Source organism: Peromyscus maniculatus, chromosome 3, assembly GCF_049852395.1.
Source record: "Peromyscus maniculatus bairdii isolate BWxNUB_F1_BW_parent chromosome 3, HU_Pman_BW_mat_3.1, whole genome shotgun sequence".
Taxonomy (NCBI): Eukaryota; Metazoa; Chordata; class Mammalia; order Rodentia; family Cricetidae; genus Peromyscus; species Peromyscus maniculatus.
Genome location: NC_134854.1, coordinates 169,813,403 through 169,835,387, shown reverse-complemented (window position 1 = coordinate 169,835,387; position 21,985 = coordinate 169,813,403).

The window sequence follows — 21,985 nt, the reverse complement described above, 5'->3', positions numbered from 1 at the left end:
ATACTATTGCAAATTATCTAAAGCTGATAGTTGCTAAATTAGTTTACAAGTAAAGACAATAATCTACCTAATTATCCTATCCTAGATTATCTATCCCCTTTTTTCTTTTCCAAAGGAGATTTCCTAAGTCTAAACTTTATTGTTCCACTTCCAACCCTATTACAATGTGTAACCAACCCCTAACAGATGACAATTATCCATAACCCTGCAAAAACAAAAACCTGTTGAGAGAGGGAGTTTCATATGCTTCCTGCTATCTAGGGGGTGACAGTATCTCTATGGGATCCTATTTTAAAAGTGGTTAAATGTGGTGATATTGTGTTCCCCCCAATATATTGTGCACCCTAATAAACTTATCTGGGTTCAGAGAACAGAACAGCCATTAGATATAGAGGCCAGAAAATGGTGGCACACACACCGTTAATCCTAGCATTCAGGAGGCAGAGATCCATCTGGATCTCTGTGAGTTCAAAGCCACACTGAAAACAGTTGGGCATGGTAACACACACCTTTAATCCCAAGAAGTGATGGCAGGAAGCAGAAAGGTATATAAGGTGTGAGAACCAGGAACTAGAGCCTAATTAAGCTTTTAGGCTTTTAGCAGCAGTTCAGCGGAGATTCATTTTTGGATGAAGATGCAGAGGCTTCCAGTTTAAGCAACAGGATCAGCTGAGAAGTTGTCAAGGTGAGGTTAGCTGTGGCCTGTTCTGTCTCTCTGATCTTTCAGTGTTCACCCCAATACCTGGCTCCGGGTTTGTTTTTATTAATTAGACCTTTTAAGATTCTTCTACAGTTAAGTCTCATTGGGACTAGTTGTAGCGTTTGCAGCCAGTCCCAGAGTAATGGGTAAAGCTTATCTGAAGTTCTGGCTAGAGGTGTAAAATGGTGGACCATCTTAGCTAGCCACATTGGAACTGTCCTGAATAGTTTGTAGTCCAACACTGATCTTGGAGTGATGTTTATAGTTCAATAGCATTACTATGAACCAGGTAGAATCGTTGTTGTGGTGCCTCATCTTCCTTCTAGAGACTTCAGAGATTGCTGTTAGGAAAATTTATTGTTCACTGTGGAAAATTTAAACATGATTAATATCAAAATGGAAAGTTTAAATTTTAGGGTAACATTGTATCTAAAGAAAGATTCCAGCCGGACAGTGGTGGTGCAAGCCTTTAATTTCAGCACTTAGGAGGCAGAGCCAGGCGGATCTCTGTGAGTTCTAGGCCACCCTGGTCTACAGAGCAAGATCCAGGACAAGCACCAAAACTATACAGAGAAACTTTGTCTCAACCCCCCCCCCCAAAAAAAAAAGTTCCAAAGAGTCAAGAATAAGTATGGGGAGAAACAGAATTCTGACAAAATAGTCCCTAGATTTTTGGTTTTCTTCTGTCTCATACCAGGTGGCTTTTCTATATGAGACAGAAACTCTTAATTTTTTCTTTTAACAACATACTTGGATTTAGAGAAGACCCATGCTCCAACTCTAAAGCCAGCTTTAATTTATAATTGAGCTGGGACTACAACTTTTCTTAGAATAAAGAGATATTGATGTTTAGGTAGTGATATTTTACCCTGTAGAGAATATTAGGTACCATTAGGTCAGATTTTTCTTTGCTTGGTAATTTTTTCTGCAAGTTTTCCCTTCTTCTTCAGACATCTAGATGTCCAAGGTCTTTTGATTTCTTGAAGATGGGTATGTGGTGGTATTGTGTTCCCCAAAATATTGTGTATTCTAATAAATTTATCTGGGGTCAGAGAACAGACAGCCACTAGATACAAAGGCTAGAAAATGGTGGCACTCACACCTTTAATCCTAGCATTCCAGAGATAGAAATCCCTCTGGATCTCTGTGAGTTCAAGGCCACATTGGAAATAGCCAAGCATGGTGACACACGCCTTTAATCCCAGAAAGCCAGCCTTTAATCCCAGGGAGTGGTGGTAGAAAGCAGAAAGATATATAAGGCGTGAGGACCAGAAACTAGAAGATTTTGGCTGGTTAAGCATTCAGGCTTTTGAGCAGTAATTCAGCTGAGACCCCTTCCAGATGAGGACTCAGGGGCCTCCAGTCTGAGGAGACAAGACCAGCTGAGGATCCGGGGAGATGAGATAGCTGTGGCTTGTTCTGTCTCTCTGATCTACCAGCATGGACCCCCAATAACTTGCCTCAGGTTTGATTTTATTAATAAGAACTTTTAAGAATCCTGCTACATGGGTATTTCTATTTTCCTGTAAAGACAAAAACAGAACCCTGCCCTGACCCTTATTTGGTGAGTTTTCCTTACAAATTTTAGAATTGTCACATTGGTGGATGAACTATCACTGCTCCTTATTAAGAGGTTTCTCCTGTTTGAATCAAACCTTTATTAATTTTGATGTTATCCATAGCTTTTCTTCTCCTATGGAAACAAAAGTGAAACCAAATATTCTGGTTTCTATTCTGAGGTCAACATGTCTTTAAAGTACATAGGCTGATTTAACTCAATAGATTTTTTCTACTGTCCAATGTCTCTCTATAGCTGTTGTTCCTTTCTCATTAGCATTAAGAAAATCCAAGGTGGCAAGTGGATGGAACTAAAAAATATCATCCTGAGTGAGGTAACCCAGAGTCAGAAGGACAAACATGGTATGTACCCACTCATCAATGGATACTAGATGTAAAGCAAAGGATAACCAGACAACAACCCACAACTCCCAGAGAAGCTAAGAAGTAAGATCCAAAGAGGGACACATGGATTGCCCTGGGAAGGGGAAATAGATGAGATTCCCCATGAGTAAACTGGACATGAGGGGTGGGCAATGGAGGGTAGGAGACAGGGGATGGGATGGTCAAGCTATAACAGGGATGGAGTGGGAAAGTAATGAAAGAAATACCATCATAGAGGGAGATATCATGGGGATAGAGAGAAACCCAGTGCTAGGGAAGTTGCCAGGAATCCCCAAGGATGACACCATCTTGGACTACTAGAAATAGTGGAGTGGGTGCCTGAACTGAACTGGCTTGCCCCAGTGATTTTCTCCAATGACTGGTGGAAGCAGATGCAGAGACTCATAGCCAAACACCAGGCAGAACTCCAGGAGTCCAGTCAAAGAGAGAGAAAAAAGATTCTATGAGCAAGTGCATCAGGATCATGATGGGGAAACCTACAGAGACAACCAAACCAAACTAGTGGGAACTCATGAAAGCTGGATCAATGGCTGTGGAGCCTGCATGAGACTGGACTAGACCCCCTGCATGGTAAGACAATTGTGTAGCTTGATCTGCTTGGGGGTCCCCCTGGCAGTAGCATCAAAATCCATCCCTGGTGCATGAGTGGGCTTTTTGGAGCCCACTACCTATAATGGGGCACCTCCTGCAGTCTTGAGGCAGGGGGAAGGGCTTGGACTTGCCTCTATTGGATGTGTCTCCCCATGGGAGACCTTGCCTTCTTATGGAGAGGAGTGGGGGATGGCTTAGAAGGGGAAAGCTGGTGGGACAGGAGGAAGAAAGAGGGGGATCTTTAATTGGTGAGTAAGATGAATGAGAAAATTTTCTCAATAAAAAAAAAATTTTTAAAAAGAAAATTCAAGGTAAATAAGGCATTATGCAATCTATCTCTGGGGGTTTTAGTTCCCCCTTTCTGTTTATTAAGCATTTCTTTTAAAGTGTAATTAGATCTTTCTACAACCACTTGTCCTGTAGGATTGTGTGGTAAACCTGTGTGGGGCGTTTACCCACCAACCCCACAGCTCCCCAGAGTTTTCTTGAGTGCGAACAGCAGGAAATATTAGGTAGAAGGATTTATTGAGGAGAATATTGCGGAGATAAATAGATAGAAAATAAAGGATAGCCTCGAGAGGGCCTGGAACCTTTTCCAATGGGCCCCTACTGTCTCTGCCCCAGAATATTTATAGAGACACCAAGGGGTGGAGCAAAAGTACTCCTCTGCCAGCACAGCCAAGTGCAGATCATCTCAGACACCTGCACTCAGGCCCGTGGTCCAATCATCCTCTCTATGAGGACCAGCTGGGTAAAGCCACGAGGAACCTGAAACGGACTCCCACAAACCTGTAATATGCTTTATATTATAATATAGAAAAAACGGTTTCATTTTACTGGAGACAGATGCTGGAGCACTGTCAGTTTTAATTTGTACAGGTATTCTGATGATGGCCATGACTTCTAATAAGTGTGTAATTACAGAATCAGCCTTTTCAGAACTCAAAGCAGTTGCCCATTGAAATCCTGAAAACATATCTATTGTATGGTGTACATATTTTAATTTTCCACATTATGCAAAATGAAACACATCCATTTGCCAGATTTCATTTCTTTGTATACCTTTAGGGTTACAGTGGAGTTTGGTTATAGAAGGAACAAGCAGGATTTTTTTTTTTTAATGATATCCTTGGCTTGTTGCCAACTGATAGAAAAATCCCTTTTTAAGGCTTTGTTATTGACATGGTATTTTTTTTATGAAATTCTGAGACCTCCAGCATATTTCCTATTAATAACCAATCAATTTCATCATTACCTTGTGCTAGAGGACCTGGCAGACCTGCATGGGATCTGATGTGTGTTATATATATGGGATGATTCCTATTTCCTGCAATTGTATAAATAACAAAGTTAATTCTGTTTTGTCAGGAATAAATTCAGCAGTTTCAATATGTAAAACAACTCTTCCTGCATTATGAGAGTCAGTAACTATATTGAGAGGTTCCCTGAAGTCCATTGGTACCATAAGAATGACATATAATTCTGACTTTTGTACAGAATTGTAAGGGCTTTGAGCCACTTTACTTAAATTTCCTGATTTAAATCTTGCCTTTCCTGATTTATTTGCATCAGTATAGAATGTAGGGACTCCAGAGATTGGTGTTCTCTCTGTACAATGTGAGGAAAGACCCAACTAGTTCTTTTCATGAATTTAATTCTCTGGATTTGGGGATAACTGTTGTTAATCTCTCCCAAAATAATTACTGCAGGCTCTTTGTCAGTATTCATTATCTTTCCATAAAGAGGAAATTTTCTCATTAGTTAAAGGTACTGCAGTTTCTTTGGGGTCCATTTCTGATTATTGACACAGACTTAATTTTCCTTTTAAAGTCAAATCAGAAATCTTTTCCGCACATGTCTTTGATTTCTTACTCTGTTTATGTGGTAGAAATATCCATTCCCATATAATATCTTCCCTCTGCTTCAAAATCCCTGTAGGGGATTGCCTCGAGGGTAGTATAACCAGAATGCAGTTAAGCTCTGAATTCATATGATCCACATGTGCATTCTGTAATTTCTTTTCTGTCAAAGCCAATTCTCTCTTAGCTTCAGCTGACAATTCTCTTGAACTATTTAAGTCTTTGTCCCCATCTAGGGTATTGAACAAATTACTCAGTTCATCAGGACTTGCCCTAATAGTGGGCTGTAAATTGGAAATGTCTCCTAGCAATCTTTGAAAATCATTAAGAGTCTGCAATCGATCTCTCCTGATTTGAACCTTTGGGGTCTAATTTTTTGTAGGCCTATTTTATATCCTAAGTAATTAATAGAATCTCCTCTTTGTATTTTTTCAGGAGCAATTTGTAATCCCCAGCAAGGCAAAACTCTCTTTACTTCCTCAAATATTTTCTCTAAAGCATCTACCTTCAAATCAGCTAATAAGATATTGTCCATATAATGGTAAACTGTAGATTATGGAAATGATATTAACTTGACTAACCTCATTTTGTTCACTGTAATTTGCAACTTGTTTTTGCCTCTGTAACTTTATGATTCACATGCCTTAAAAATTGTTTCCATTGTTCTGAACCATTCTCAGGAAACTGACTAACCACAACACCACAAACCTGAACAGTTCCAAGGCTTGCTCAAAATGGCTAACTGCCATTTCTCCTTTTGTATTGTGCTTGCTTGCAAAAGGTCAAAATCTGACTATAAAGGGACTCCTGCCGGGCGGCGCACGCCTTTAATCCCAGCACTTGGGAGGCAGAGGCAGGTGGATCTCTGTGAGTTTGAGGCCAGCCTGGGCTAAAGAGTGAGTTCCAGGAAAGGCGCAAAGCTACACAGAGAAACCCTGTCTCGAAGAAAAAAAAAAAAAAGGACTCCCTTGTTTCTGTTCCTTATCTCCAGCTCCCATAAGATTGTAAGTCAGACTGGCCATAATAAACCAATTTGCATTGCAACTCCTTGGTGTGTTCTTATTTGGTTCTGACATCATAACAAAAAACTTCATTTCAAAGTGACTAAGATGAATGGGCATTTGGAATACATAAGCTATGTTAACATCTATCCTTTTGAAGAGATTAGCAGTGTTTTCCAGGCACAATGTGACTATTATTTTTTATTTATACTTCCTCTGGTTACTTTAGTTTTATGTTTTAGCTTGCACAAACATTCATTATTTTGGTAATACATCTGGACCATTAGTATCACAGACAGTCCTAAAAGTGTTGCCAAGGCTATTAGGAGGTGGAAGGCTGAGAAGTATCAAGGCAGACACCAAGTTGAGTTAGGACACGTTGGGCGCCAGATGTAGATGTAACCAACTGTCTTATTAAATAAGAAACACAGAACCAATGTAAAAGAGAAAGCCAAGAGGTCAGAGCTCAGAGCTAAAACCTTACCCTTGCTCCTGCAGTGCTCCTACCTCTCCGAAAGAGATCTACTTCCTGTGTGTTTGTCTTTAATGTAGTCTTTCTGTTCTGCCTTCTCATTGGTTGTAAACCCAAACACATGACTGCCTCGTCACTGCCTGTAAGTACCGCCCTCCAGGTCTTAAAGGCATATGTCTCCAATGCTGGCTGTATCCCTGAACACACAGAGATCTATGGGATTAAAGGCGTGTGCCACCACCGCCACGTTCTTTCTATGGCTCTAACCCCCGGGCAACTTTATTTATTAACATACAGTGAAAAATCACATTTCAGTACAAATAAAATACCACCATACATTACCGTAGTCACTTCAGTGCTCTACACCCGGTCATTTGCTTCTCAGAAGACACAGACTGCTGCAGACCACACCGTTAGTTCCAGCTGATCTTTGAAGCCTTGTCCAGTCCACACCACCACTGCCACACTTGCACAGCCAGAACACCAACAGAACATTCTCAGACAGAGTTTTGGGGGGAAAGTTAAGGTTGAGACCGTTTTCCGTGATCTGCAGTGTTCCAAGCTCCAGGACTGTCTAGGAATGTTCACGCAGGCAAGAAAACAGACAGGAACTTCCCTAGAGCAACTGCATTTGCATTTGTGGTGGTTTGAAAGAAAATGTCCCCCAAAGGGAGTGACACTATAAGGAGGTGTGGCCTTGCTGGAGAAAGTGTGTCACTGTGGAAGCAGGTCTCTTAATCAAGTTTCCCTCAGTGTGACAGTCAGTCAGCGTCCCATTGCCTGCAAGATGTAGCTTCTCAGCTCTAGCACCATGTCTGCAGACACACTGCTATGCTCCCCATTATGGTGATAATGGACTGAACCTCTGAAAGTGTAAGTGAACCACCCCAATTAAATGTTTTATTTTTTTTTATAAGAGTTGCTGTGTTCATGGTGTCTCTTCATAGCAATAACAACCCTAACTAAGACAACATTCCTTGGTTAAAAAAAAATTAAACAATGACTTTGCTAGGAGTTGGTAGTGTAACCTTCAGAGGCTGATGCAGGAAGATTAAGCTGAAGGCACATAGCTGGTCATGGTGACATACATTTGGAATCCCAACTCTTGTATAAATCTAGAGGGACCCGCCTTAATATTATACATCCCGGGGCTCAGGAGAGAGAACTACTAACGGCGAGGACTATTTCAGGGAAACAGAATCTCAGCACACCAAGCTCTATAGTCCACTTGCTTTAATTCCTCTGGGATAACATCCTATTTACACAGCTTCAGTTCTGTTCTCGTGCCTAGCTCCTTTCTTGCCTGATTTCTCTCTATATTTATCTATTGCTCCCTCTAAGTTCTATCTTAATTCTGCCTCATCTAGGTCCTTTTCATCTTGTTCTTACCCAGCTAGTACTTCCCTATCTGACTCTTCCTCATCTTCCATCTCGTCCACACGCACTCTCTGGTCAAAATCCTTCTTATTCCTCTCCATTCTCCATCTCTAAGTTCTCCACATCCTCCCTAAGTCTCCCAGAAACCCAGTTATAAACCAAGTAATAGCAATCCCCTGGTCAAGCAAGGTCACCAGACTTGAATTCTACAGGGTCATAAAGGCAGGTAAGAATTTTCCTCAGGCAGTGACCACCAGGCTTCCAGGGTCAAACGAAGGGGTGATAAGAATCACATAGAGGGGCAGTTATTGTTAATTATCATTTGCAACCCAAAAGGGAAGTGACTAATGAATTAACTAAAGGCTAAATTCAGGTAATATCTAAGAAGAGGGATCTTATGTGCTCAACTATAATCTTAAATGTGATTGGTAGAAAATGTTAAGAATCTATAAGTTGCTAGGTCAATGGGAGAAAATAAACCTGCCTTCTTTTTTCCTGTGGCTCCTATCTGTCCAAGCTATCTGCCGTTTTTCTGCATAGTGGGGGAAGATATGTTCAGTCCCTAGGCAACCTGTATACAGCTAGATGCCTCTGATGATAGTTGAAGGAAAATCTGGAACTAGAGATGAGATTTGGGAAAGGAGGAAGGTAAGCTTAATTGGTACATCCGCCTGGACACTTAAGTCTGTTCTTATAGAGTACAGAGGTATCTCTGATAAGGTACTTTCCTCCTTTTGGAGATGGGCCTGGCCAGATGCTGCCAATGACGATAATTACAGGGAGGCTTAAACTGGGGTTCTGCCTGTGCATAGCTGTCAGTGTAGTAGGTTATCTAAATATTCCTTTAGTAGAGGAGAAATGGTGCCCAATAAATGATGGAAAAGCTACAATAGCACACAAGAAACTCATAGCAGGAAATGGCTGATAATCAAAAGCCAAATATCACCAAGACTCCTTGAGCCTCAGCTTGACCTCTGGAAGGCCCTTGGCTTCTTCCAGGTATTACCTTTGTCATAATCAGCTGAAATCCTACTTTGTATATTTTTGCAACTTGCAGCACCCAACAATCGGAAGGCAGAAGCAGGATGATCAGTAGTTGAAAGCCAGCCTCAGCAGCACAGCCAGTTTAAGTTTGAGAACAGCCTGGTGACATTGTTGTACCCAGAGTCCCCCCAAAGACCACCAAGAAACCAAGTCTGATGCAAAAGCAAGGAGTCTTTTTATTGTTGAGCGTTGAGCTATCTGACACAGCAGCTCAGCAGAAGACACCCTGAGCAGCAACCAAGCAGGGTTCTTATAGTAGTTAGGTGTGGTGATATATTGTGTACCCCAATAAAGCTTTCCTGGGGATCAGAGAACAAAGCCAGTCACTATATTAAACATAGAGGTCAGGCAGTGGTAGCACATGCCTTTAATGTTAGCATTCAGGAGGATCTCTGTGAGTTCAAGGTCACACTGGGAACAGAGCCAGGTGTGGTGGCACATGTCTTTAATCCCAGCACTAGGAAGGAAGGAAGATGGCAGGGTACAGAAAGGTATATAAGGCATGAGTAAACAGGAAGTCTCTCTCTTGAGGCTGAGGATTTCGTAGAGGTAAGAATGTGGCTACCTTGTTCTGTTTCTCTGATCTTTCAGCTTTCACCCCAATATCTGGCTCTAGGTTTTCTATTAATAAGATCGTTCAGCAATTCGTGTTACAGTTAAGGTAGGGGGTCTGGGGGAATTCCAGCTATAAATAGTTACAAGCTCAGGATTGGTGCTTACTTCAAGTTAGAGATGCTTGGTTTGAACTAACTGGAGAGTTGCAGCTGCAAGGAAATAGCCATATCATCTAGCAACCTCTGTCATCTAATCTGTATCACCAGGAGACCCATTTTCTCTGACAGTAAGACATCCCATTTCTTATCTGCAGGAAACTCCTTCCCTCTGATAGCTATGGTGTATAATCTATCATATCCTTTAGGTTATGGCAGGAAATGTCTGGAACTCATTTTTTATGTGGCTCTTAGTTGTCTGGGTCTAGGGGCAGCACATCTGGTGGGTTTCCCAGGGCTTAGGGCAGAGGGCAGCACATCTGGTGGCGTTCCCAGGGCTTAGGGCAGAGGGCAGCACATTTGGTGGGGTTCCCAGGGCTTAGGGCAGGGGGCAGTACATCTGGTGGGTTTCCCAGGGCTTAGGGCAGGGGGCAGCATATCTGGTGGGTTTCCCAGGGCTTAGGGCAGAGGGCAGCACATCTGGTGGGGTTCCCAGGGCTTAGGGCAGAGGGCAGCACATCTGGTGGGGTTCCCAGGGCTTAGGGCAGAGGGCAGCACATCTGGTGGGGTTCCCAGGGCTTAGGGCAGAGGGCAGAGGGCAGCACATCTGGTAGGGTTCTGAGGGCCTGAGGGCAGAGGGCAGCACATTTGGTGGGTGTGGTGGTAATCTAATTGTACTGAAATGTGATTTTGATTGTATGTTAATAAATAAAGTTGCCCGGGGGTCAGAGCTATTAGAGCCATAGCAAGAGTGTGGCGGTGGTGGCACACGCCTTTAATCTCATAGATCTCTGTGTGTTCAGGGATACAGCCAGCATTGGAGACATATGCCTTTAAGACCTAGGGGGCTGTACATTCAGACAGTGACGAGGCAGTCGCGTGTTTGGGTTTACAACCAATGAGAAGGCAGGACAAAATACTATAAATAGACGAACAGACAGGAAATAGGTCTCTTTCGGGAAGCTGGGACACCGCAGTCGGAAGGGTGAGATTTTAGCTCTGAGCTCTGACCTCTCGGCTTTCTCTTTTACATTGTTTCTGTGTTTCTTATTTAATAAGACGGTTGGTTACATCAACATCTGGTGCCCAACGTGACAAGACTCCATTAAAAACCGCTTGGCTTGGCGGCAGGTCCGCTTTCCCGCAAGGGCGGCAGGCGGCCGGCAGCGGCAGGCGGCGGCAGGCGCCGGTCGGCTTCTTAGTCTGAGCGGCGGATTCTTAGCCTGGGTCTAGGTCTGCTTGACCTCAGGCTGAACTATCTGTGAGCTGCTTGCTTAAATCCTGCTTGCTTAAAGCCGGTGTTACAGGTGTTACAAACAACTCAGACATGCCCTGCCGAACAGGACCCTGCCTGTAAAGCCAACACACGTGGTTGGAGCTTAAGGAAGCCAGACCCAAGCCTTAACTCAGCACAAGAGGGAACACGTGGCTGGATTTAAGCTTTAGCCGGCTACGCTTTCTTGTGCGTTCTCTCTCTCTCTCTCTCTCTCTCTCTCTCTCTCTCTCTCTCTCTCTGTCTTTTCTCTCTCTCTCTCTCTCTCTCTCTCTCTCTCTCTCTCTCTCTCTCTCTCTCTTTCTCTCTCTCTCTCTGGATTTACACCTGGGACACTAGGTGGCTGTTTTGAAAATCCCCTCGGATTTCTACTGTTCTATGCAGATTTGGTAAGTCATAACATATCAGATATTTTAAAGGAAACTATCTAAAAGAGAATTTTTTCCACATTAAAAAAACAAATGGGTTTTATGTGTACATTGGAAGAAAATTGGTTTTTGTTCGAAATTTTAGGCAGTCTGACAATGGAACAACTATATAATATTAGTATTGGTGGAATTATGCAGCTTATCACTATGCTAATCCACATTTTAATATTTAAAAAGATAGTCAATTTAAGTGCCAAGATAACAGCTTTAGAAGAACTTGTTAAATCTCTAAAAATTCAGACAGAAGAAATTAACAGTAAAGTTGTTTCAAGTCGGGATCATAAGGTTGCAGAAAGAAAGCCTGTTTTCACACAGTCACCCTTAATTTATCCTGTAACCGTACAGCAGATGCCTGATCAAATGGCTACACAAAATATTTGGGCTCCAATTGAAATGTTGGATTTAAAAAGGTTTAAGGAGGCAATAGTATCTTATGGCATGCATTCCCCATATGTAAAGCAAATGTTAAACTCTTGGTCAACATATAATAGGATAGTACCACAGGACTGGCAAGACCTTGCACAAGGTGTTCTGGAACCCAGCCAGAGACTTCAGTTTCTGACCTGGTTTAAGGAGGAGGCTAAAAACATAGAAAAACAATGGAGGGATAAAGGAATACAAGTTTGCCAGGATCAGCTTATTGGAGAAGGCCAATATGATTCAGTACAAACACAATGTTTATATGATGTCCAAACTCTAATTTTATGTCGAACGGCAGCCTTGAATGCATGGGACAGAGTTGAGGAACCAGGAAAAAAATCTGAGTCATTTACAAAGGTGATGCAAGGCCCAAAAGAGTCTTTTACAGATTTTTTACAAAGACTGGCTTCAGCAGTAAAGAGAATGGTCTCGGATTCAGAAGCTGGTAAGGCAATAATTGAATCTTTTGCCTTTGAGAATGCAAATGCAGCATGCAAAAGAATAATCAGGCCATTAAGGGCAAGATCTGCACCTATGGAAGATTGGATTAGAGAAACAATTAATGTTGAGGATGATGAGCATGATGATACGTGGGTAGGAGAAGTAATTTCAAAAGGTTTGAGGAGTGTTAGATGTTTTGGATGTGGAAAGCAAGGACATTTGAAAAGGGACTGTAGACAGGTCATTCCGAGAAACAATGTTTCTTCAAGAAACAATGGCAACAGAATGCCCCTTCCTTCTGGAGTATGCAGAAGGTGTGGTAAGGGAAAACACTGGACCAACGAATGTAGATCAACAAAGGACAGACAGGGTAATCCTTTGCCTCAGTCTTCGGGAAACTCCCAGAGGGGCCTCGCGCAGGCCCCCATTGCAAATCCAGTTCAAACCTTTCCTGCAGCCATAGAGGAAATCCCTGCTCTGAGCGATTAAATAACCAAATGCCTATTGGAATAAATCATGCTGGTCAGGATGATGAAACAGAGAGAATAGAAAATTCAGGAGAAAACATAAAGAAAATTTTTTGGCAAACTTCTATTAATGAACAAAGACCAAAATTAACGATAAAAATAAATGGTGTTTTGTTGTCTGGTCTGGTAGACACAGGTGCGGAAGTTACCATAATTGCACCAGAATTTTGGCATCCAACTAGGCCTCTTCAGGAGGTAAACGTTCAACTGTTAGGAACTGGGACATTATCTCAGGTGAAACAGAGTGCAAGATGGCTCGAATGTATAGGTCCAGAAGGACAGAGAGGAAAATTAAAACCATATGTGGCTAACATAACTATGAACCTGTGGGGTCGAGACTTGTTGCAACAATGGAATACTCAGATTAACATCCCTCCAATCTCAGAAACAAATCATAAACTAGCACATGTTACTGAGAGAAATATTAGAAGATATTGTTCAAATGAGTGGTCACCAGCCCTCCATATTATACAAGAACAGGGCACAATAACTGATGATCTTCCAAAGACACCAACAGCTCTACCTTTAAAATGGTTAACAGACAAGCCTGTATGGGTCCAACAATGGCCTTTAACAACAGAGAAACTCCAGGCTTTAGAAGAGCTGGTAGAAGAACAGTTAAATGCTCAGCATATTGAAGAATCAACCAGCCCTTGGATTTCTCCTGTATTTGTTGTTAAAAAGAAAGCTGGTAAATGGAGAATGGTAACAGACCTTAGAGCAATTAACAAAGTAATTCAGCCAATGGGCTCTCTACAATCTGGGATGCCTTTGCCTACTCTGTTACCAAAAGGATGGCCTCTCATAGTTATTGATTTAAAAGACTGTTTCTTTTCAATACCCTTACAAGAAGAAGACAGAGAAAGATTTACTTTTATAGTACCTACTTATAATAATTCTCAACCAGTTAAAAGATTTCAATGGAGGGTCCTCCCACAGGGAATGTTGAATAGCCCAACTCTGTGTCAATATTTTGTACGATAGCCATTGGAAGTGATACGTAAAAAAATTCCAAAATCTATAATTTATCATTATATGGATGATATTTTACTAGCTGACTCAAATGCAGATACTTTAGAAATAATGTTTGAAGAAGTAAAGAAAATTTTGCCTTGCTGGGGATTACAAATTGCTCCTGAAAAGATACAAAGAGGAGATTCTATTAATTATTTAGGATATAAAATAGAGCTACAAAAAATTAGACTCCAAAAGGTGCAAATTCGGAGAGATAGACTACAGACTCTTAATGACTTTCAAAGATTATTTGGAGATATTTCTCATCTACAAACTATTGTTGGGGAAAAATGATGAACTGACTAATTTATTCAAAACCTTAGAAGGTGACAAGGACTTAAATAGTCCAAGAGAATTATCACCTGAAGCTGAGAAAGAATTAGCCTTGGTAGAAAAGAAAGTGCATGAAGGACACGTGGATCGTATTGATCCAAAGCTGGATTGCATTTTGGTTATTTTACCTTCTAGGCGTTCTCCTACTGGAATATTAATGCAGAGGGAAGATATTATATTGGAATGGATATTTTTACCAAATAAACCAAATAAAAAATTAAAAACTTATGTGAAAAAAATCTCTGACTTGATTTACAAAGGAAAATTGAGACTTTGTCAATTAGCAGGCATAGACCCAGCAGAAATTGTCGTACCATTAACTAAGGAGGACATTGAAAAATTATGGACAGAAAGTGAACCTTGGCAAAGAGCTTGCACTAAGTTTTTGGGAGAAATTAACAGCAAATATCCCAAAAGCAATAGAATTGATCTTATAAAGAGAGCTGATTGGATCTTGCCTCGAATTGTACGGCAAAAACCCATATCTGGAGTTCGTACATTTTATACAGATGCCAACAAAGAAGGAAAGGCAGGTTACAAAACAGAAAATTTAAGTAAAGTGGTTCAAAGTCCGTATAATTCAGTTCAAAAATCAGAATTGTATGCTATTCTGTTGGTATTAATGGATTTTTCAGAACCTCTCAACATAGTAACTGACTCTCAGTATGCTGAAAGAGTGGTGTTACATATTGAGACTGCAGAATTTATCCCTGATGCTTCAGAATTAACTTTACTATTTATTCAATTACAAGATACAATCAGGAAAAGGAATCATCCTTTATATATAACTCACATTCGATCCCATACTGGTCTGCCAGGCCCTCTAGCACAAGGCAATGACGAGATTGATAAATTATTGATAGGAAATGTGCTGGAGGCCTCAGAATTTCATTAAAAACATCACGTCAATAGTAAAGGTTTAAAAAAGGATTTTTCCATAACCTGGCAACAAGCCAAAGAAATTGTAAAGAAATGTCCTACTTGTTCCTTCTACAATCAAACGCCATTACCAGCAGGATGTAACCCAAAGGGTACTCAGAGAAATGAAATCTGGCAGATGGATGTGTTTCACTTTGCAGATTTTGGAAAACTGAAATATGTACACCACACCATCGATACTTATTCAGGATTTCAATGGGCAACTGCTTTGAGTTCTGAAAAAGCTGATTCTGTAATCACTCATTTGCTAGAAGTTATGGCCATCATGGGTATACCTGCACAAATCAAAACTGACAATGCTCCATCATATGTCTCTGTTAAAATGAAACAGTTTTTTGCTTATTACAATATAAATCATATTATAGGAATACCACATAATCCTACAGGTCAAGCAGTTATAGAAAGATCAAACAGAACTCTAAAGGATATGCTAAATAAACAGAAATGGGTAACAAAAACCCCCCAGAAATAGACTGCATAATGCTCTTCTAACTTTGAATTTTCTGAATGCCAATGAGAAAGGAACAACAGCTACAGAGAGACATTGAATAATAGAAAAAACTACAGAATTAAATCAGCCTATATACTTTAAGGATGTGCTGACCTCAGAATGGAAACCAGGGTATGTATTACATTGGGGACGAGGTTTTGCTTTTGTTTCTACAGGAGAAGATAAGCTGTGGGTACCATCAAAATTGATAAAGGTCCGATTTGAACAAGAGAGACCTCTTAATTAGAGGAGGTGATAGTTCATCAACCAGCATGAACATCCAATTTAAACTAACTTGTATCAATAACACATGCCTTTTCATTTAATCAGATAATAACTTGTCAAAAGGAAACATCCCCAAAATTAGTCTTGGGGAAAGGTTTTTGTTTTTGTCTTTTAGGAGAATGAAGGTTAAGGAATTTGAAGAACACTGGACAAATGAGACAACTGAAGAAAAGGGACAAATCATCTATCCCAAGAAACAGAATGAAACAATGTATGGGTATATATTATCTAAAAAATTTTATGTCTTCCTAAATGTTTGTTTCTGCTTTTCTCTAAAGATTTAACACTATTGGTCTTCTAATAGTCCCAGTTCAATTAAAATTTAAACCTGACTTTGGAGTTGGAGAATGGCTCTCTCCTTCTTTAAAATCAAGCATGTTGTTAAAAGGAAAATGCAAACTCCCTGTATCATGCCAGAATAAAAGAGCCATCTTCTGCTATGGTACAGGACAAAGGCAAAATTAATTAAGGGACTATTCTATTACTAATCCCAACTCTTTTTGACTCTATTCTGATTCTTTAAACTTTTCTTAAAGTATGAATTTTATATCAAAATTTACAAGATTAATATATATATATATATATTAAACTTTGTTAAGATATGAATGGTCATATAGAGTACTAACTAATTCTAGAAAAAAGGCTAGCTGCATATATATGTTTTTGTGTTCGAGTCTCTTATCAGTTTTCTGCAGGAAATCACGGCCAGGCCTAACATCAACTGTAGTCTCCAGAAAGAAGATGGGGCCCCACAACAACAACAATTCCATGTGGACAACAATAATATCATTAAGCTGACAAACATCATCCACAGATCAGCTTTGAACTACAAGGTGCTCAGAGCAATTTTGAGATGACTAGCTGAGATGATCCAGTCTCAAAAACTACTTGAATAAGGACTTGAGATAAACCCTGAACTTTGGCATTATGCACAGACTGGATAATGAAGCATATAGTTACCTTTCCTAGAATTTGACAATTAACCTAAAATTTTTCTTTCAGGATAAAGAAAACTTCGCCCATACCCAGCAGGAAGCAATTTTAAGAATACGACGCCCACATTCCCAAAGAGGTAGTGTGGGGTGGGTGGTTTTTTGGTCTTTTTAATGGGTTTTGGGTCTGGGATAATTTTCAGTATTTAGGGGGGGTTGGTTACAAGTTATTGTCAAGGGTTAAGAAAAAGGCTAAGCAAAGGAGATTAGATTTAAGGTTCTTGTTTAAAAAAAAAGAAAGAGCCGGGCGGTAGTGGCGCACGCCTTTAATCCCAGCACTCGGGAGGCAGAGGCAGGCAGATCTTTGTGAGTTCGAGGCCAGCCTGGGCTACCAAGTGAGTTCCAGGAAAGGCGCAAAGCTACACAGAGAAACCCTGTCTCCAAAAACCAAAAAAAAAAAAAAAAAAAAAAAAAGAAAGAAAGAAAAGAAAAAGACAATTACTAATTTTAAATACTTTACATTGGATTGAATTGTTTTATATTGTATACAAATTTGAAACTGATATTGTTAGAAAATGCTATATGTATATTTCTAATTGTATTTATACCATTCATTTAACAATGTAATGCAAATTTCTGATCCTTGAATGTTATTATTATCAACTATTAGGATATAAAGAAATGAAAGTTAGTAGTTAGACATTACAATAGAACTTGTAGTCATATTAGATATGTTTTAAAATTGAGCAGAGATGTTTTAGACAGGTCATCTTCAAACCCTTCAGAGATCTACAGAATATGGCATTTAAAGTGTTTTAATAACTTAGAAAATTTTTCTTTTTTGAGACATGTCGGCTCCTGGCAGTACCAATCTACTTCAGAGAAAATGGGCATTGAAGAAACTGCATATGAAGTCAACTTTCATTGTGGCAAAAGTTAGCCACTGGATAACAAAGTATCCTCGAATCAACAGGACAAAATGGACAGACAGAACACAAAACAAGGGACTACTGATTCTTGCCAAAACAAGTGTGGTTATGGCTTTATCAAAAGGCATCTTCTGAGGCCAGGACATTATGGCACCATCCCTGAAGTGGCCTTCGCATCCGGAAAAGGTACGGTGCCCTTTTCTTTGAAGGCAGCTTAACAGGCAGAGGGCCGATGGCTTCTGATGTGCAATGGAACAGCAGCTGAAAGCTCATGCCTCTCAATAGTAGACTGGCATTTAATAGAGGGATGTGGAGAAGAAGGGGATGCTGAGATGAAGCCATATATACACAGCCAAGAAGAATGGACAGCTGAATTTTAAAACTGTCAACAATTTCCAGAATTTAAAATCCTGAATCATGACAGGACACTAGTGGAATTTAGGTGTTTCTGGTACATGGACTGCTCTCACCCAATGTGAGGTTGAACTGTTGACCTTGTGTACATCCTACTTCACAAATGAGTCTATCAGATACACTAAGCCTAGAGGCTGAAGATGATGCCCCAACACTGCGGAGAAACCTCAGTTGACTGCCCAGGCAGCTGGCTGTTTCTGTCAACTCACAAAATTTTTTGGAAGTTGCTTGCATGCACTTCCTGTTTTTATTTTTGTTAGCTAATATTATTCCCTTCTTGGGTCTCTGAGGGAGTTGAAGATTAATTAGTTATAGTTGAAAATTAATTAGGATAGAAAGTACATTAGATACATCTTGGATTTACCAAAATAGGATAGATAATGGAATTATTTTCTCTGATTTGTCAAATACCTGTTTAGGTATTTATTACTTGTATATATTGTATATAGTTATTGTACTTTTGTATATAGTTTTTCTTTTGTTAGTTATAACCTTTTGTTTTTTTTTTTTTTCTTTTTATTAAAATAGAAAAGGGGAAATGTGGTGGTAATCTAATTGTACTGAAATGTGATTTTGATTGTATGTTAATAAATAAAGTTGCCCGGGGGTCAGAGCTATTAGAGCCATAGCAAGAGTGTGGCGGTGGTGGCACACGCCTTTAATCCCATAGATCTCTGTGTGTTCAGGGATACAGCCAGCATTGGAGACATATGCCTTTAAGACCTAGGGGGCTGTACATTCAGACAGTGACGAGGCAGTCGCGTGTTTGGGTTTACAACCAATGAGAAGGCAGGACAAAATACTATAAATAGACGAACAGACAGGAAATAGGTCTCTTTCGGGAAGCTGGGACACCGCAGTCGGAAGGGTGAGATTTTAGCTCTGAGCTCTGACCTCTTGGCTTTCTCTTTTACATTGTTTCTGTGTTTCTTATTTAATAAGACGGTTGGTTACAACAACAGGTGGGGTTCCCAGGGCCTGAGGGCAGAGGGCAGCACATCTGGTGGGGTTCCCAGGGCCTGAGGCCAGAGGGCAGCACATCTGGTGGGGTTCCCAGGGCCTAAGGGCAGAGGGCAGCACATCTGGTGGGTTCCCAGGGCCTGAGGGCAGAGGGCAGCACATCTCTGGTGGGGTTCCCAGGACCTGCCTGCTTCCCCCAGTCTGACCCTTCTCTTGGATGGGTGCAACCCTGTCACCCTCTCAGCCTAAGATCCTGCCTCAGAAAAGTTTCCATAATAGGATAGGTAAAGCTGCCTAGGTTTTACTTTCAAGACTACTTTAAACCTCCTCTTTCCATCTTAAAATACAGTCTCCAGGAAATAACAGACTCCATCTTTCTTGGTGCCCATAAGGTCTCTACACATGTCCATGGGTGTTTTGTGTCAGATTTCAAATCTCCAGTAATGATTCTGGGTTGGTAAACTCTCTTCATGATATCTCTTTCACTCTAATGTTCATAAGTAATTTAAATGTTGACATTGTTGTGAAGGATTGTACCTAGGATGTGGTGAAGGGGATGTCCTACAGATGGACACAAGGCTGTTTTCAGTGAGCTTAATGCATTAATAGCCACAAACCTCAAGGTTCTTCTAGTTGAATCTGCTAAAATAAAACAAACATATAATGTTTGGATTTTAAAGGGTTATATTTAACCAGTGATCCAGGGAACAAAAGACAAATATTGCTGAGTGTGCACACACCTTTAATCTCAGCACTTGGGAGACAGAGGCAGACAGATGGATCTCTATGACATCAAAATCAACCAGCTCTGCATAGAGAATTCCAAGCCAGCCTGAGCAAAATAGTGAGACCATGTCTTAAAACAGATAGATTAGCCAGGTGGTGGTGGTGCATGCCTTTACTCCCAGCACTTTGGAGGCAGAGGCAGGTGAATCTCTGAGAGTTCAAGACCAGCCTGGTCTACAGAGCAAGTTCCAGGACAGCCGAGGATACACAGAGAAACCCTGTCTCAAAAAACAAAACAAAAAACAGATGTTAAACAAGAACCCAAATTAATTTTTAATATTTTATATTAAAATTCAATATCTTAAAACATAGTTAAACATTGACTTTATTATACAGGGTTTTGTGAACTTTAAATGTTTTCCATAAAACACTATGAAATCTTAAAAACACAGACATTTTTACTAACGTTTAAAAAGAGATAAAGGCCGGGCGGCGGTGACACATGCCTTTAATCCCAACACTCAGGAGGCAGAGCCAGGCAGATCTCTGTGAGTTCAAGGCCAGCCTGACCTATAGAGCAAGTTCCAGGACAGGCTCCAAAGCTACAGAGAGAAACCCTGTCTCCAAAAACAAAAACAAAAACTGCTGCGGGATGTTCTGTATATCCCGAATGTGTTGCTCTGATTGGTTAACAAATAAAGTGCTGATTGGCCAGTAGCCAGGCAGGAAGTATAGGTGGGACAAGGAGAGAGAAGGCTGAATGAAGAGACACTGCCAGCCGCCGCCATGAAAAGTGAGATGTAAGGTACCGATAAGCCACAACTTATAGACTAATAGATATGTGTTAATTCGAGCTATAGGAACTAGATAACAAGAAGCCTGCCATGGCCATACAGTTTGTAAGCAATACAAGTCTCTGTGTTTACTTGGTTGGGTCTGAGCAGCTGTGGGACTGGCGGGTGACAAAGATTTGTCCTGACCATGGGCCAGGCGGGACCAGGAAAACTATAGCTACAAAAAACAAAAGCAAATTGGAGAGGAAAGGGTTTATTTAACTTATGCTTCCTCATCACAGTTCATTATTAAAGGAAGTCAGGACAGGAATTCAAGCAGGGCAGGAATCTGAAGGCAGGAGCTGATGAAAAGGTCATGGAGGGGTGCTGTTTACTGGCTTGCTCCCCATGGCTTACTCAGCCTCCTTTCTTACAGAACCCATGACCACCAGGCCAAGGATGGCACCACTCACAATGAACTGGGTCCTCCCACATAAATCCCTAGTTAAGAAAATGTCCTACAGGTTTGCCTACAGCCCAGTGTTATGGAGGCATTTTCTTAATTGAGGTTCCCTCCTCTCAAATGACTTTAGCTTGTGTCAAGTTGACATAAAACTACCCATCACAATGCATGTGTGTATGTAAGTGATGTATGTGGGTAGTGCAAGCTCACATAAGCCTTGGTGCTATGTAGAAGTCAGAGGACAGCTTTCAGGAATCCATTCTCTTCTTCCACTATGTGGGTTCCAAGAATCAAACACAGGTCTTTGCCATCTGAGCCATCCTCCCAGCCATATTTTTCTTCCTTTGAGGCACAGTCTCAGTTTGACCTGTCAGCCTCAGTCTCCAGGCTGACCTGTCAGAACACAGTCAAATGAATGACACATGGTGAACATGCCTTGGGGAACAGTGAGAAAGGCTCCAGCAAAAAACTGAAGAGGGCCTTTTACCTCAAGTGTATTGTGTTCCCTGGATTGTTCTTGGATATGATTTTGTTCCTCTTGTATTAAACATTTACATTCAATTTCTAAAACATGTTTATATTTGTTCGATGCCAGAACATAGCTGTAGAACCCAATCTTGCCAGTGGCACAGCCATATCTGATAGGAGCAGCAAAAGTCATAAGGCCAGCACAGCTGCTTGACAAAGATCCAGCAAAGCTGAGCCACATGATGGCTGCCATGTCACCATTGGTTTTCATCTCCACCTGCTGCACATTTGGGGGACTTTTAATATTTGCACAATTTGGGGATATTGGATTGATGGAAAATTTCTTATGAATCATTTATGCCTTCTCCCAGGAATGCTGCTTCTAAGCTTCCCCAGGAAAGTTCTGAACATACTATGCCTCCTTTTTTTTGGGAAACATCCTTATCTACTTGAA